Below are 17,046 nucleotides of genomic sequence, written 5' to 3' on the forward strand. Positions count from 1 at the left end.
TGGGAAGGAAAGACTGTTTCTGGCCACCACAAAAACACACTTAAGTACATATACCACTCACACTATAAAGCAACCAAACAATCAAGTCTGCATAATAACTAGCTAACAACACAACAACAGGATCAAATAAGCATATATCAGTATTAACCATGAAAAGTGAACATGCAAAATGTGCCAGTTAGAAGGTACAGACTAGCAAGTTGGATAAAGAAGCAAGACCCAACTCTATGTTGTCTTCAAAAGACCCATCTCACATGCAGTGTCACCCACAGGATCAAAGTAAAGGGACAGAGAAAAATCTACCAAGCAACTGGAAAATAGAAAAAAGCAGGGGTTGCTATTCTAATTTCAGACAAAACAGACTTTAAACCAACAATGATTTTTAAAAAACACAAGGAAGGGCATTACATAATGGTAAAGGTTTCAATTCAATAAGAATAGCTAACAATTCTAAATATATATGCACCAAACAAAAGAGCACCCAGATTCATAAAACAAGTTTTTAGAGACCTATTAAGAGACTTAGATAACCACACAATAACAGTAGGAGAGTTCAACATCACATTGACAGTATTAGACAGATCAGTGAGGCAGAAAACTAACAAAATTATTCAGTACCTGAACTTGATATTTGACCAAATGGACGTAACAGACATCTACAGAACTCCCCACTGTGAAATAACAAAATATACATTCTTCTCATCTGTGCATGGCACTCACTCTAAAAGTGACCACAGAATTGGTCATAAAACAATCCTCAGCAAATTCAAAAACACCAAAATCATACTAAAAACACTTTTGGATCACAGCACAGTATAAATAGAAATAGGTACTTTAAATATTGCTAAAAACCATACAATTACATGGAAATTAAACAATCTGATCCTGAATGACTTTTGGGTAAACAATGAAATTAACATAGAAGGCTGGGCACGGTGGCTCACACCTGCAATCCCAGCACTTTGGGACGCCGAGGCAGGTGGATCACAAGGTCAGGAGTTCCAGACAAGCCTGGCCAAGATGATGAAACCCCGTCTCTACTAAAGCTACAAAAATTAGCCGGGCATGGTGCAGGTGCCTGTAATCCCAGCTACTCAGGAGACTGAGGCAGGGAATTCACTTGAACCTGGGCGGCAGAGGTTGCAGTGAGCCGAGATCGCATCACTGCACTCCAGTCTGGGCAACAAAGTGAGATTCCGTCTCAAAAAGTAAAAGAAAAAAGAAATTAACACAGAAATCAATAAATTATTTGAAACAAATGAGAACAAAGATACAACATACCCAAATAACTGTGACACAACTAAAGCAGTGTTAAGGGGGAAGTTTATAGTGCTAAACACCCACATCAAAAAGTTAGAAAGATCTCAAAATAACACGCTAAGATCACACCTACAGGAACTAGAGAAACAAGAGTAAACCAACCCCAAAGCTAGCAGAACATAAGAAATAGCCAAAATCAAAGCTGAACTTAAGGAAATTGACACACAAAACACTATACAAAAAAAATCAATGAATCTGGAAGTTGTTCTTTTTTAAAAAACATATTAAATAAGAGAGATGGATCACAAGCTAGATTGACAAAGAAAAACAGAGAAAAGATCCAAATAAACACAATCAGAAATGACAAAGGGGACATTACCACCAACCACACAGAAATACACATACAAAAAAACAAAAAAACCCTCAGAGATGACTATGAACATCTCTATACACACAAGCTAGGAAACCTAAAAGAAATGGATAAACTCCTGGACACATACGCCTTCCCAAAATTGAGCCAGAAAGAAACTGAATATCTAAACAGACCAAAATTGACTTCCAAAATAGACTCAGTAATAAAAAGCCTACCAGCTGTAAAAAGCTCAGACCAGAAGGATTCACAGTCAAATTCTACTAGATTTATGAGGAAGAGCTGGTACATTCCTACTGAAACTATTACATAAAATTGAGGAGGCGGGACACCTTCCTAATTCATTCTAAGAGGCCAGCTTCATTCTAATAGCAAAACCTGGGGGAGACACACACACACACACACACACACACACACACACACACACACACAGACACACACACACGCACACAAAATAAAACTTCAGGCTAATATCCTTGTTGAATATAGCTGTAACAATTCTCAACAAAATACTGGCAAACTGAATCCAGCAGCACATCAGAACGCTAAACCACCACAGTCAAGTAGGCTTCATCCCTGGGATGCAAGGTTGGTTTAACATATGCAAATCAATAAATGTGATTTATCACATAAATAGAACTAAAAACAAAAAACGCATAATCATCTCAACAGATGCAGAAAAGGCCTTTGATAAAATTCAACATCCATTCATGTTAAAAACCCACAACAAACTAGGCATCAAAGGAACATATCACAAGACAGTAACAGCTGTCTATGACAAACCCACAGCCAATATCATACTGAATGAGCAAAAGCTAGAAGCATTCCCCTTGAGGACCAGAATAGGACAAGAATGCTCACTCTCAGCACTGCTATTTAATATAGTGCTGAAACTCCTAGCTAGAGCAATCAGGTAAGAGGAAGAAATAAAAGGCCTCCATATAGAAAGAGAGGGTGTGAAATTATCTCTGTGTGCAGACAATATGATTCTATACTTAGAACACCCGATAGTCTCTGCCCAGAAGCTCCTAGAGCTAATAAACAACTTAGACAAAGTTTCAGCATACAAAAATAATGTACAAAACTAGTAGCATTTCTATACACCAACAACCTCCAAGCTGACAGCCAGATCAAGAATGCAATCCCATTCATAATAGCCACAAAAAGAATAAAATACTGGCCGGGCACAGTGGCTCACACCTGTAATCCCAGCACTTTGGGAAGCTGAGGCAGGCAGATCACCTGAGGTCCAGAGTTCAAGACCAACCTGATCAACATGGAGAAACCCCAACTCCACTAAAAAATACAAAAAATTGGCCAAGCGTGGTGGCACATGCCCGTAACCTCAGCTACTCGGGAGACTGAGGCAGGAAAATCACTTGAACCTGAGAGGCAGAGGTTGCCGTGAGCCAAAATTGCACCATTGACTCCAGCCTGGGCAACAAGAGCAAGACTCCTCAAAAAAAAAAAAAAAAAAAAAGAATAAAATACTTAGGAATATAGCTAACCAGAAAGGTGAAATATCTCTACAACAAAAATTACAAAACACTGCTGAAAGAGATCAAAGATGACACAAACAAATGGAAAAACATTCCATGCTCATGGATAGGAAGAATCAATATTGTAAAAAATGGCCATACTGCTGAAAGCAATTTACAGATTCTATGCTATTCCTATTAAGCTACCAATAATATTTTTCAGAAAACTGAAAAAAAAACTATTTTAAAATTCATATGGAACCAAAAAAGAGACCAAATAGCCAAGGCAATCTTAAGCAAAAAGAACAAAGCTGAAGGCATCACACTACTCAATCTCAAAATATAATACAAGGCTACAGTAACTATTACAGCATGGTGCTGATACAAAAACAGACACATAGAGCAATGGAACAGAATAGAGATCCCAGACATAAAGCCACAAACCCTCAACCATCCAATCTTCAACAACGTCAACAAAAACAATGAATGGGGAATGGACTTCATATTCCATAAATGGTGCTGGGGTAACTGGCTAGCCATGTGCAGAAGAATGAAACTGGACACTTTCCTTGCACCGTATTCAAAAATCAGCTCAGGATAGATTAAATACTTCAGTGTAAAGCCTAAAATTATGAAAACCCTGGAAGCAAATCTGGGAAACACCATTCTGGACATAGGTCTAGGCAAAGATTTCCTGAGAAGATGCCAAAAGCAATTGCAACAATAACGAAAATTGACAAATGGGATCTAATTTAATTAAAGAGCTTCTGCACACCAAAATAAACTATCAACAGAATAAACAGACAACCTACAGAATGAGAGAAAATATTTGCAAACTATGCATCTGACCAAGGTCTAATATCCAGTATCTATAAGGAACTTAAACATACTAACAAGCAAAAAACAACTCCATTAAAAAGTGGGCAAAAGGCCTGGCACAGTGGCTCATGCCTGTAACTCCAGTATTTTGGGACGCCAAGGTGGGCAGATTTCTTGAGGTCAGGAGTTGGAGACCAGCCTGGCCAATATACTGAAACTCCATCTCTACTCAAAATAGAAAAAAGCCAGGTGTAGTGGCGCGTGCCTGTAATCCAGCTACTCAGGAGCCTGAAGCCGGAAAATCGCCTGAACCCAGGAGGCAGAAGTTGCAGTGAGCCAAGATCATGCCACTGTACTCCAGCTTGGGTGACAGAGTGAGGTTCTGTCTCAAAAAGAAAACAATAAAAGGCCGGCCCAGTGGCTCATGACTATACTCCTAGCACTTTGGGAGTCTGGGGCATGAGAATCACTTGAACCTGGGAGGCAGAGGTTGCAGTGAACCAAGAGCATGCCACTGCAATCCATGCACTCCAGCCTGGGCAACAGAGCGAGACTCTGTCTCAAAGCAAAAGGTGGGCAAAGCAGATGAACAGACACTTCTCAAAAAAAGACATACATACAGCCAACAATCATATAAAAAAAATGCTCAACGTCACTAATCATTAGAGAAATGCAAATCAAAACCACTGTGAGATACCATTTCACACTGTTCAGAATGGCTATAATCAAAAAAGTCAAAAAATGAGGCTGCAGAGAAAAGGGAACGCTTATACACTGCTGTTGAGAATATAAGTTAGTTCAACCATTATGGAAAGCACTTTAGTGATTTCTCAAGAACTTAAAACTACCATTCAGCTCAGTAATCCCATTATTGGGTATATACGCAAAGGAATATAAATTGTTCTTGCATAAAGGCACATGCATGTGTACATTCATTACAGCACCATTCACAATAGCAAAGACATGGAATCAATCTAAATGCCCATCAATGGTAGACTGCATAAATAAAATGGGCATAGAATACTACATAGCCATACATAGTATACATACATAGTATACACCGTGGAATACTACATGGCCATAAAAAAGAATGAGAACATGTCCTTTTTAGCAACACGGATGAAGCTGGAGGTCATTATCCTATCTCCACTAACACAGGAACAGAAACCCAAATACCTCATGTTCTCACCTATAAGGGGGAGCTAAGTATTGAGTACACATGAGCACAAAGAAGAGAACAATAGATACTGAGGTTACTTGAGGGTATCGTGTGGGAGGAGGGCGAGAATTTAAAAACTACCGATCAGATACTATGCTTATTACCTGGATGACAAAATGATCTGTACACCAAAACCTGAGAAATTAAACTTACCTATGTAACAAACATGCACATATACACCTTAACCTAAAGTGAAAGTTAAAACAATTTTTTGCACATCACATTGTACCTTTTGCGTTTGAACTATTTGCATTTTTATAAATACATATATATTTATATACAATACAAATGGTGGGTCTAAGTTTGATCCACTGTTTCCTACAAAATTTTCATTGCATTTCATTGTTAATTTTTTTTTTTTTTTTGAGGTGGAGTTTCGGTCTTGTTACCCAGGCTGGAGTGCAATGGCACGATCTCAGCTCGCCGCAACCTCCGCCTCCTGGGTTCAGGCAATTCTCCTGCCTCAGCCTCCCGAATAGCTGGGACGACAGGCACGTGCCACCATGCCCAGCTAATTTTTGTATTTTTAGTAGAGACAGGGTTTCACCATGTTGGCCAGGACGGTCTTGATCTCTTGACCTCGTGATCCACCCCCCTCGGCCTCCCAAAGTGCTGGGATTATAGGTGTGAGCCACCGTACCTGGTCTTCATTGTGGATTTAAGAGATAAGCTAATAAATTGATTTAAGCTCTAAAAGGTGTGATAGATGTATAGGATGTGTATACATATTATAGTAAAAGTCAAAATCCTTTTCTCTCTTGAGGGAAAGATGGATTCTTTATACTTACTCTTTGGAACAGCAATTATTTGCTTTAGTAAAACTCTGTAATTGGGGATGCAATGAACTATAACAAAGCAATGATACTGTGATAGTGTTAGGTTACAGATTCAAGCAAACTTAAATATTGCCTCGACCCACCTGTCTCTCCTTTTGAGGAGCTCAGAAGATAGAAACACAGACAATTGCAAGTGAGGCCAAGTAAAAATTTGAGATTACTAACAGGAATTTTGCTTCTAATCCCAAGTGTGAAGCTCTAATAACTTGGACTGGCTCCCATGGCTGGCTCATTTACCCAAGCAAAGTTGGCTTCAACGGCCTAAAACCAAAGCATCCTAAAGGCCCACTTTGCCTCTCTTTCCTAACTTCAAAAGATACCGCTTTACTAGAACAAAATTCACCATTGTTCATAGCAGCATTATTCACAATAGCTAAAAATGGAAATAATCCAAATGTCCACCAGCAGATGAATGGATAAACAGAATGTGGCGTGTGTATATAATATCATGCAGCCTTAAAAATAAATAAGATTCTACGAATTCTACAATATGGATAAACCTTGAGGACATTATGCTAAGTGAATCAGCCAGACACAAAGGACAAATACATGATTCCATTTACATGAGGTAGCTAGAGTAGGCAAATTCAGACACGGAAATATTTTGTAGAGAAGATCCTTTCATTCAGACACAAACATTTTGGGAAGATGAAAACACATTATGTAATGAAGTCAAGATATTGAATAAGTTGACAGTTCAATTTGGGTAACACAACTACAAATAAGACCACAACTGAATCTAATTTTTGTTGTTGTTGCCTGTTGGTTTATTTATTTTTTTGAGATGGAGTCTCGCTCTGTCGCCAGGCTGGAGTACAGTGGCGCGATCTCAGCTCACTGCAGGATCTGCCTCCCGGGGTCAAGCAATTCTCCTGCCTCAGCCTCCAGAGTAGCTGGGACTACAGGCGCGCACCACCACGCCCAGTTAATTTTTGTATTTTTAGTAGAGACAGGGTTTCACCATGTTGGCCCGGATGGTCTCGATCTATTGACCTTGTGATCCGCCTGCCTCCGCCTCCCAAAGTGCTGGGAGGTTTATTTTTAGTCTTCTCATTTAGTTTCCACCTTTCTCTCCTGACTTTCTTCTGTTTCCGTTTTTCCCCACTCTAATTTTTCTCCATCTTTTAATTCTCTCCTTTACTCATCTTACATCTTTTGCTGCTATTTCTTTGGCCTTCTCACCTGCACTTGCTCCTGTCTACCTCAGTCTTCCCCTCCCTCTTTTTCCCCTAGACTTGGAGTTCTACCCCAGGGGTTTTGTAGAAAGATCAAAGCCTCTATCTGTCCTTTTGCTTTCAGCCCTATTTCTCAGTAATAACAATGGTGCAGAGGGACTCAGGATAGCCCAGGCATCTCAAACCTTATAGCACAGAGGGCCGCCAAAGAGAAAAACTGATATAGCCTACTTTCAGTGACTAACAAGCTGTTAATGGCTGGGGTAAAACAGGTTGAATCAGATAAATTTTTTCATATGACATTACAACTGCAATCCGGTGTGAGATTCTACAAGCACATTAAAGTATACTATCATTGAGATTAGAGGCAACTTACTAACCTTGCATATAGTTGACAGACAAATTATTTTTTAAATTTTTATTTTTAGAGACAGTCTTGCTGTGTTTCCCAGGCTGGACGACAGTGGCACAATCATGGCTCACTGCAGCCTCAAACTCCTGGGATCAGGTGATCCTCCCACTTCAGTCTTCTGAGTAGCAGTGACTACAGGCACATGCCACCTCACTTGGCTAACTGTTAAATGTTTTAATAGAAATCAGGTCCAGCTCTGTTGCCCAGGCTGGTCTTGAGCTCTTGAGCTCAAGCAGTCCTCCACCTTGGCCTCCTAAAGTGCTGGGATTACAGTCGTGAACCACCACGTCCAGCCCGAAAAACAAAAGTTTATTTTAATTGGATATAGCTTACAATTGACATGGCTGATTTTAATCGCTTTAACTAACTTAATATTTTCTGGATAGACAATACGCTCTTACTATGCAGAACAGGGTAGAGTTCCAGACAACAGGCCCTGGGACCCCATCCCCTGAGTATGGACCCTGGAACTCTCCTTACTAGATCTACGGACATGGAAAAGCTACTTGAGCTCTAAAATATTTCTATTTTAAGTAATATCAGAGTCTTTATAACTATTCAGATTTACTTTTAATTACTGACGCAGCGAAACATATTGAAGGCAATGAAATATATTAAGGGTACATTCAATGTTGGGTTGCCGTGAGGGTCATAGCATTGGGCAGTCTCAGAAGTAAGATGGAGGTCTTCTTATAAGTTCCTGAGCTATGAGGGAGGATGAAGCAAGACTTTCATTGCTGTGCAGTGTGCAGACAACACGCCTAGTATTCAGAGTGCTCTGGTTACCTCCACACTGAGGAGACAATCTTTGCATGGCATTTCAAGGACATCTTGTAGGACTCCAAGGTCCAGACATGTGATGCCAGGGAAAAACATTCCATTTTGAGTGAAGACATTGAAGGAAAGAAGTGGGCGTCATATACAGAGAACACAGCAAGCATGAAGACAAGCCCTAGGTAACAATGTGGGAAAGGCAGGTGGGTGCCAGATTGCAGACAGCCTGAATGACAGGCTGGAGAACCACCCCTCTTCATGCCTGCTCTTGGAACCATTAGATGTGGTACTAAGGGTCTCCTTCCTTTTCTCCCTGTAGAGCAGTCTGTAGCCCTCTTTTGTCCCAAGAAACCCCTCTTCCATTTCCCACTCTAATAGACATCCATCTGTCCATCCACTCACACCGTTCCAACTTTGGGCAGTGGAGACTCGCCTTTTAGTCCTTGGGCTGATGAGAACCAGCGTTGGCATTGACAGCTAGAATCTGTTTCTGCTGCCAGTCAGCTTTCCAGCAAGTCCAAGGGGAACTTATGGGGGCCCATGTCACCTCCAACTCCATCCCCCACCTCTATCCTCAGAGTCAGCCCCTTGACCCCACAATGTGGTTTCCTGATCTTTGTGATCTGACTTCTGCTGGTGTGTTTTTGAGTCTCTGGCACCAACTCTAAACCCCACCCGCTTGCTCACACTGCTAGGGCCCCTTCCCCTTAAGAACAACATCCGGTCCTTCTGTCCCCACCTTCACTTCCACTGGATCCCTCCACTTCTTAGATATCATCACTAATTGTTCCAGTTACATACTACTGCTTAACAAACTGCCCCAAACTTAGTCTTAAAATAACAATTTATTATTACTATTATTATTTCGCATGCTGGATCAGAAATCCAGACAAGGCAAAGAACGGAAGCTTCTCTCTGCTTCACATAATGTGGGCCCCCAGTATGACTTGTAATGCTGGGGGACAGAACAGCCAGAGGCTGGCTATGTCTCTGTCTCAGTGTCTGTCTGCCTCTCTCACTCCTCTCTGTTTTCTGTCACATGAACTCTCCATGTAGCTAGCCTGGGCTTCCTCACAGCATGGCAACCTCAGGGTAGCCAGACTTTTTAAATGATAGCTCAGTGATTCAAGAGGAAAGAAGCAAGACCTGCCAACCCTCATAAAGGCTGGGTCTGTAGTGGCAGGGCAGCACTTCTCCTGTATTCTATTGGTCAAAGCAATCACAATCCATCCCAAATTCAGCAAATGAGACATAGACTCACTTCTCAATAACATAACAGTCAGAATTTTGTGGCCACTTTTTTTTATATATAATTTAAGCTCTGGGGTACATAAGCAGCACGTGCAGGTTTGTTACATAGTTATCCACGTGCCACAGTGATTTACTGCATCCATCACCCTGTCATCTACATTAGGTATTTCTCTTAATGCTTAGTCCCCTAACCCCCGACAGGCCCCGGTGTGTGATGTTGCCCTCCCTGTGTCCATGTGTTCTCATTGTTCAACTTGCATTTATGAATGAGAACATGCGGTGTTTGGTTTTCTTTTCTTGTGTTAGTTTGCTGAGAATGATGGTTCCCAGCTTCACCCATGTCCCTGCAAAGGACATGAACTCATCCTTTTTTATGGCTGCATAGTATTCCATGGTGTATATGTGTGTGTCCACTTTTAATCAGCCATATGAGACTTGACAGCAGGAGTCTCCCATGTAGAAGGCTCCCTATTGTCGAGTGGACCAAACCTTCAAATCCCTCAGATATTCAGCCAACTGGATCAGACTTGACTTTGCCTTTTTTCCTCTGTAATGGCAGATGAGTCCTGGAGTGGTATGCTTTAAGCAAGAAATTTCTTTAAAATGTTATGCTTTTAGTAAACATTTGTGCAAAATTTGGGTTTCAGTCTAAACACAGTCTGTTATGTTCATCTCAAATGTTTATTATTGCCTTAAAACTTCAGGTGAAATTGCCCTCCAGAAAAATGGATCATAATTGTTCTTTTCTTGCTATGAACCTTGGTTTTTCCACATCACGGGTGGAGAAAAATTCTTAAGTAGCAGAGATTTTTCATAATCACCTTAAAGAATGGCCAGGCACAGTGGCTCACACCTGTAATCCCAACACTTTGGGAGGCTGACACAGGTGGATCACGTGAGGTCAGGCATTAAAGATCAGCCTGGGCAACATGGTGAAACCCCATCTCTACTAAAAATACAAAAATTAGCTGGGTGCGGTGGTGTGTGCCTGTAATCCCAGCTACTTGGGAGGCTGAGGCAAGAGAATCGCTGAGCCCGGGAGGCAGAAGTTGCAGTGAGCCGAGATCGCACCACTGCACTCTAGCCTGGGCAACAGAGTGAGACTCCATCTCAAAAAAAAAAAAAAAAGGAAAAGAAAAAAGAATGGCTCTGAGAATTACAAAAGTTGTTATTAACCAGATCGTCTCTATTAACTGAACAAAACAAATAGTTTATACTCATTGAGTACTCTCTGTGTGCCAGGCACTCTTTTAAGGATTTTAGTTTTATTAACTCATTTAATTATCACAGCAACCTTGTGTGGTAGATTCTATTATTATCTCCATTTTATAAATGAGGAAACTGAGCCACGGAGAAGTAGCAGAGCTGCGCTACTAGCTCTAGAGCCTGCACTCGTAGCCATGATACCAGTGAGCCTCCATTTAATGCTTTAGATCACAGGCACTGCCTAAGGACTGAATCTCACCCTTGCAGCTCACAAACGTGACTCAGCAGTCCATCAAGCATGGACCTGTCTCTCCAGAGCAGGCTCTCGTCAACCCAGTGTGCCCAAAGATAAGATTTATTAATGTGCTTTTGAAAATCAGAATCACAGGGATGGAAATTCTTGAATGTCACTGAACAGCATATTCTATTCCTGTAGGGAGCCTTTTGCAGGGAGCCAAACCACAGCCAAAGGAAAATATGGACTCCAAACAAAGGAGGCTGACAAGTCCAGGATTGTCCGATAGTCACACGTCTTTTGGAGTAAAGAAATCCATTACACCAAAGGAATTGCTCAATTCCCTTTTCTGGTTATCCCTTTTATGGAGAAGGATGCTAGAAATAATACCACAGGTGTTTTCCTGCTGAAACCAGAACTGATTTTGAGAATACCAGAACCCACTTGTTGCAGTTCACCCAGAATTGGCACCTACAATGAGTACCTGTGCACATTTAACGACACTTAATCCACATCTTTGATTCTTGTTTTGCGTTGCGCTAAGTAAAAAGTCAAAATATGAGGCTGGGCACGGTGGCTCACACCTGTAATCTCAGCACTTTCGGAGGCCAAGGCAAGCGGATCACAAGGTCAGGAGTTTGAGACCAGCCTGGCCAACATGATGAAACCCATCTCTACTAAAAATACAAAAAAAATTAGCCAGGCGTGGTGGTGGGCGCCTGTAATCCCAGCTACTTGGGAGGCTGAGGTGGGAGAATGGCTTGAACCCGGGAGAGGGTGAGATCGCACCACTGCACTCCGGTGAGCCGAGATCCCACCACTGCACTCCAGCCTGGGTGGCTGAACAAGACTCTGTCTCAAAAAAAAACCAAAGTCAAAATATGGGTGCATTTCAGTTTATGCAGACTTCCACTTGTACCTGAGCACAACTCATGCCTTTTCGTGATTCCAAGCCTTAGCTTATGCTATTCCTGCTCTCCACATTGCTATTCTCACCATCTTGTTACTACTCAAATCCTCTCTTTAACTCCTTAATTCTTATGTCACTATTCTGATGTACATGATTTCCCACTCCCGCCTGCCCTCACCCACGTGCAGAAGAAAATTATAGTGATTATTTTATTTTACTTCATATTATATTTTCTTATTTATATCTCTATCCCAACTCTTACCACCCTAGCCCATGATTCCCAAGGTGGTCTATCTTAGCCTTGCATGTGTAGAATTTGTGCTGTAGGTTTGAAATAATGAAACTCTTGTTATATGATTGTATCACAAACTTACATCTCTGCATTAAGCTTCAAAAACTGACCGATAACAATAAGCTGAATCCTAGGCATGCATAATATTGATACAACACATATTTATTTAGTGTCTACTGCTCGCTAATCACGGGGCTCTGTGTTGGAGGGACAGTGATCTCAGATAGTCATGGTCTTTGACTTCGTGGAGCTTACAGCCTAGCAGGAAACACGTAATGAAGGAAGCACTCTCACCAACTGAAGGGCAGCAGGTGTGCTGTGATAAGGGAGGACAGGGTGTGAGGGGAGCTCACACCACAGAGTCCTAACTGAGCACGTGTTTGTAGGCAGATAATAAAGAGGGTTTTTTAAAAAGTGTGTGTCAGATAGGCAGAGGTGCAGAAAAAGTGTTCCAAAAAGAGAGATCGGCGCTTGAGAAGGCATGGAGGTGTGGGAGGAGATAACATGTTGAAGGAAGTGAATGGGTTGGCTTGAGGAGAGAGAGAGCGAGGAAGCAGGGATGGGTGAACTACTTCAGATGATTTAAGGGTCTTCAGCCACTTTATGGCATTTGCACATTACCCTAAAACCAGTGGGAAGACACTGATTATTTTTGTTCTGTGTTTAGAAAAGCTGTTCCGGCTGCCACACAGAGAAGATTCTAAAGAACAAGGAGTAAGAAAGGAGTGTGCGCTTGGACTGATGTATCCTCTCTGTGTCTCAGTTCTTCACCTGTGAAGTATGAAAAATAATCGTCCCGGCCAGGCGCGGTGGCTCAAGCCTGTAATCCCAGCACTTTGGGAGGCCAAGGCGGGTGGATCACGAGGTCAAGAGATTGAGACCATCCTGGTCAACATGGTGAAACCCCGTCTCTACTAAAAATACAAAACATTAGCTGGGCATGGTGGTGCGTGCCTGTAATCACAGCTACTGAGGAGGCTGAGGCAGGAGAATTGCCTGAACCCAGGAGGTGGAGGTTGCGGTGAGCCGAGATCCCGCCTTTGCACTCCAGCCTGGGTAACAAGAGTGAAACTTTGTCTCAAAAAAAAAATAATAATAATAATCGTCCCTTTCTCATAAAGCTGTGATGAGGAATAAATGGATTCCTCATCGATTTATACATAAATGTTCTACATATAGTATACATAAAACACTCTACACATTGCCTGGCCAAATATTGGCCTTTCATTAAACATCAGCTATAATGATTAAAGCATTTATTCTTGTACTTTCAGAAAAAAAAAAACTGATATACACACTTGTAAGTGTGCATCATATTTTGAATTGGTGATTTCCATTTTTCTTTCATTTGTATTATTAAATACTTAGTTATTATCCTTTTGCCACAAACCAAGTTGATTTCAGGGCATGAATTATATGTCACGATTCTGTAAGCACAATTTAGACAACATTTCCAGAAGAGTCCACTTCTTCGGAAAGTGGAAATGAGGCCAGTGTGTAGGGCAATCATTTCAGACTGACAGACTCTGAAGAATGCTTATACACTGTTGGTGGGAGCATAAATTAGCTCAACCATTGTGGAAGACAGTGTGTCAATTCTGCAAAGACCTAAAAACAGAAATACCATTTGACGCAGCAATCCTATTACTGAGTATGTACCCAAAGAAATATAAATCATTCTATTATAAAGACACATGCACACATATTATGTTCATTGTGGTACTATTCAGAACAGCAAACACATGGAATCAACCTAACACCCATCAATGAGAGACTGGATAAAGAAAATATGGTACATGCACACCATGGAATACTACGCAACCATTAAAGATAACGAGATCATGTTCTTTGCAGGAACAAAGCAGTCTTTGCAAGAACAAATCAGGGTCTTCTAAGAAGCAGGGCCAGGTTACCCATGTCAAAGGGTGTGCCAGAGGAAGGCCGTGAAAACAAAGTGTTCGTAAGTTCTTGGCTTACTGAGCAAGCAGGCAGTCTCAGAATCTTTTGAATCAGCTGCCAGTCCTGACCCTGGCCATTTTGCCAGATAAAGATTATTATCAAAGACATCAGCAAAGGCACCAGCTCTGGCTTAACAGTTGGGCTTCAGCAGTGAGGAATAAAGCTTGTCCTAACCTTCTCTCCCTCTCCCTATTCCCACATATACATAGAGTTTCTGCAAGAGTCATTTTTTGGAGCCTCAGCTTCTGTCCTCAAGAGTCACAAAGAAGAAAGGAAAACCCAGAACCCCAAACAGGTACACACCCTCACATATCCATCCCTGGATATCCATTATGCTGTAGTTGTTCTCATTTTATGACGAGGAACATAAAATAAAAGCAAACAAAATGGAAAAAGAACTAACAAAATTAAAATCCTACCTTCTAATTAACAACATAAGAAGAATGTGCCTAAGGAAACTCTAAATACCCAGTGTTTCCTGACTCCCCTGAGGTGGAATGGAGAAGATCTCTACAGAGATAAAGACCAATTAGAGAGAAACATGGCGCCAGACTAGCCTGGTTCTGTAGGACAAGGAAACAAACGCGTGAACAGAATAATTATACTGTAGAACATATTACAATAGAGTTATGTATATATGGTATGCTTACTCTACAGGTGTGGGACATGTAACCCATCTTGGGAAAGAAAAGGTGGTCAGGACCTGTATGCATAAAGGTGTCTCTGTGAAAATGTGGAATGATAGATACTGGAGACCCGGCGGGGTAGAAGGAAAATGAGGGATGCAAAATTACTTAATGGGTAATTATTAATGGGTACAGTGTACTTCATTCAGGTGATTGATACACTAAAAGCCCAGATTTACCACCATGCAATATATCTATGTAACCAAACTACATTTGTACTCCTTAAATTTAAACAAAAAAGTCTCTCTATGCCAAAATAAATTTTCAGACCAAGGACTGATATGCACCTTATGTGGGCTCATCAAAGCTTTACTATGGGAAAGGAGGGAGTTGGGTTTCAGAAGGCAAGAGTAAAAACCTTCACTCATTCAAGAAAAAAAAATCAGTGAGCACCTACTATGTGCCAGGCACTTTTCTGGGGACTTGGAATACAACATTAACCCAAACATACAAAAATCCCTGTCCTTGTGAAGTCAAATAGAAGAAAAATAGGATACAGTGTTTCACTAGGGGGAGCACAGTTTTTAGTTTGTGGAGCTCATCTGTACTGAGTGGTATATGTATGTTGTTATACATTTATCAAAACCTACAGAACTTTGGATCTAGAAATACCATTTGACCCAGCCATCCCACTACTGGGTATACGCCCAAAGCATTATAAACCACTCTATTATAAAGACACATGCACACATATGTTTATTGCTGCACTGTTCACAATAGCAAAGACTTGGAACCAACCCAAATGCCCATCAAGGATAGACCAGATAAAGAAAATGTGGCACATTTACACCATGGAATACTATGCAGCCATAAAAAAGGATGGGTCCATGTCCTTTGCAGGGACATGGATGAAGCTGGAAACCATCATTCTCAGCAAACTGACACAAGAACAGAAAACCAAACACCACGTGTTCTCACTCATAAGTGGGAGTTGAACAATGAGAACACATGGACACAGGGAGGGGAACATCACACACCGGGGCCTGTCAAGGGGTGGGGGGCTAGAGGAGGTATAGAAGGTGGGTGGGGCCTTAAGGGAGGGATAGCATTAGGAGAAATACCTAATGTAGATGACGGGGTGATGGATGCAGTAAACCACCACCATGGCATGTATATACCTATGTAACAAACCTGCACATTCTGCAAATGTACCCCAGAACTTAAAGTATAATAAAAAGTGAAACTTAATGTGTGCAAATTTTTAAAAATCAACCAGGAGATCAGGGGATCCCAGGATGAGATGTAGACTATGACAGAAGAATCTAATGGTGTTACAAATGTAAGCCATAATTTCATGAAAGAGAATGAAGACAAAATGTCCTGACCTAAGTCACTTTGGAAAATGGTGTTTCACTATACACTGCAAGACTAAAAACAAAAGGGATGATATGTGAACACTCCAGTCTAGTTGATAAGGTCGCCTGTCATGGGGTACAGGCTAATAATTCTGACATGGCTGTACCTGTATACTGGGATGAGCAAATATGTAAATGAGTGGTAGGAGCCAGTTTTCTCACTGTTGGTGAGGAAGGCTCCAGATAAGCAAGGGGAGATTAGAATGGACTGACGCATGTGGTACTGGATTAGAGTCAGAGACATCAAAGTAAACTCATATTTAGCCTGATATAGATACAGATGGATAGATACAGAAGTAATTGTAAAGATGAGTACACACATGAGCTTGTATATACACATGTATCTCCTGGCTCTGTCCTCTGAGAGGTCCTAAAAGCAAAGACACCCTTGTAGCAACAGGCATGCCTAGCTCTCAGATCTTGGTTCCTTTTTTTTTTTTTTTTTTTGAGACAGAGTCTCGCTCTGTCACCAGGTGCCAGGCTGGAGTGCAGTGGCACGATCTCGGCTCAGTGCAAACTCCGCCTCCCAGGTTCAAGCAATTCTCCTGTCTCAGCCTCCCGAGTAGCTGGGACTACAGGAGCGCGCCAATTTTTGTATTTTTAGTAGAGACAGGGTTTCACCTTGTTGGTCAGGATGGTCTCGATCTCTTGACCTCGTGATCCTCCTGCCTCGGCCTCCCAAAGTGCTGGGATTACAGGCGTGAGCCACCACGCCCGGCTCCAGATCTTGGTTTCTAACAATCTTTTCTAATGAAAGAAACTGGGAATTCTTTAGAGACATGTCTTATTCGAAGGCTAGGGCAGGAAAC

The sequence above is a fragment of the Sapajus apella genome, unplaced genomic scaffold (genome assembly GCF_009761245.1).
Source record: "Sapajus apella isolate SASKATOON/1434 unplaced genomic scaffold, GSC_monkey_1.0 scaffold103, whole genome shotgun sequence".
In the NCBI taxonomy this organism is placed as follows: domain Eukaryota; kingdom Metazoa; phylum Chordata; class Mammalia; order Primates; family Cebidae; genus Sapajus; species Sapajus apella.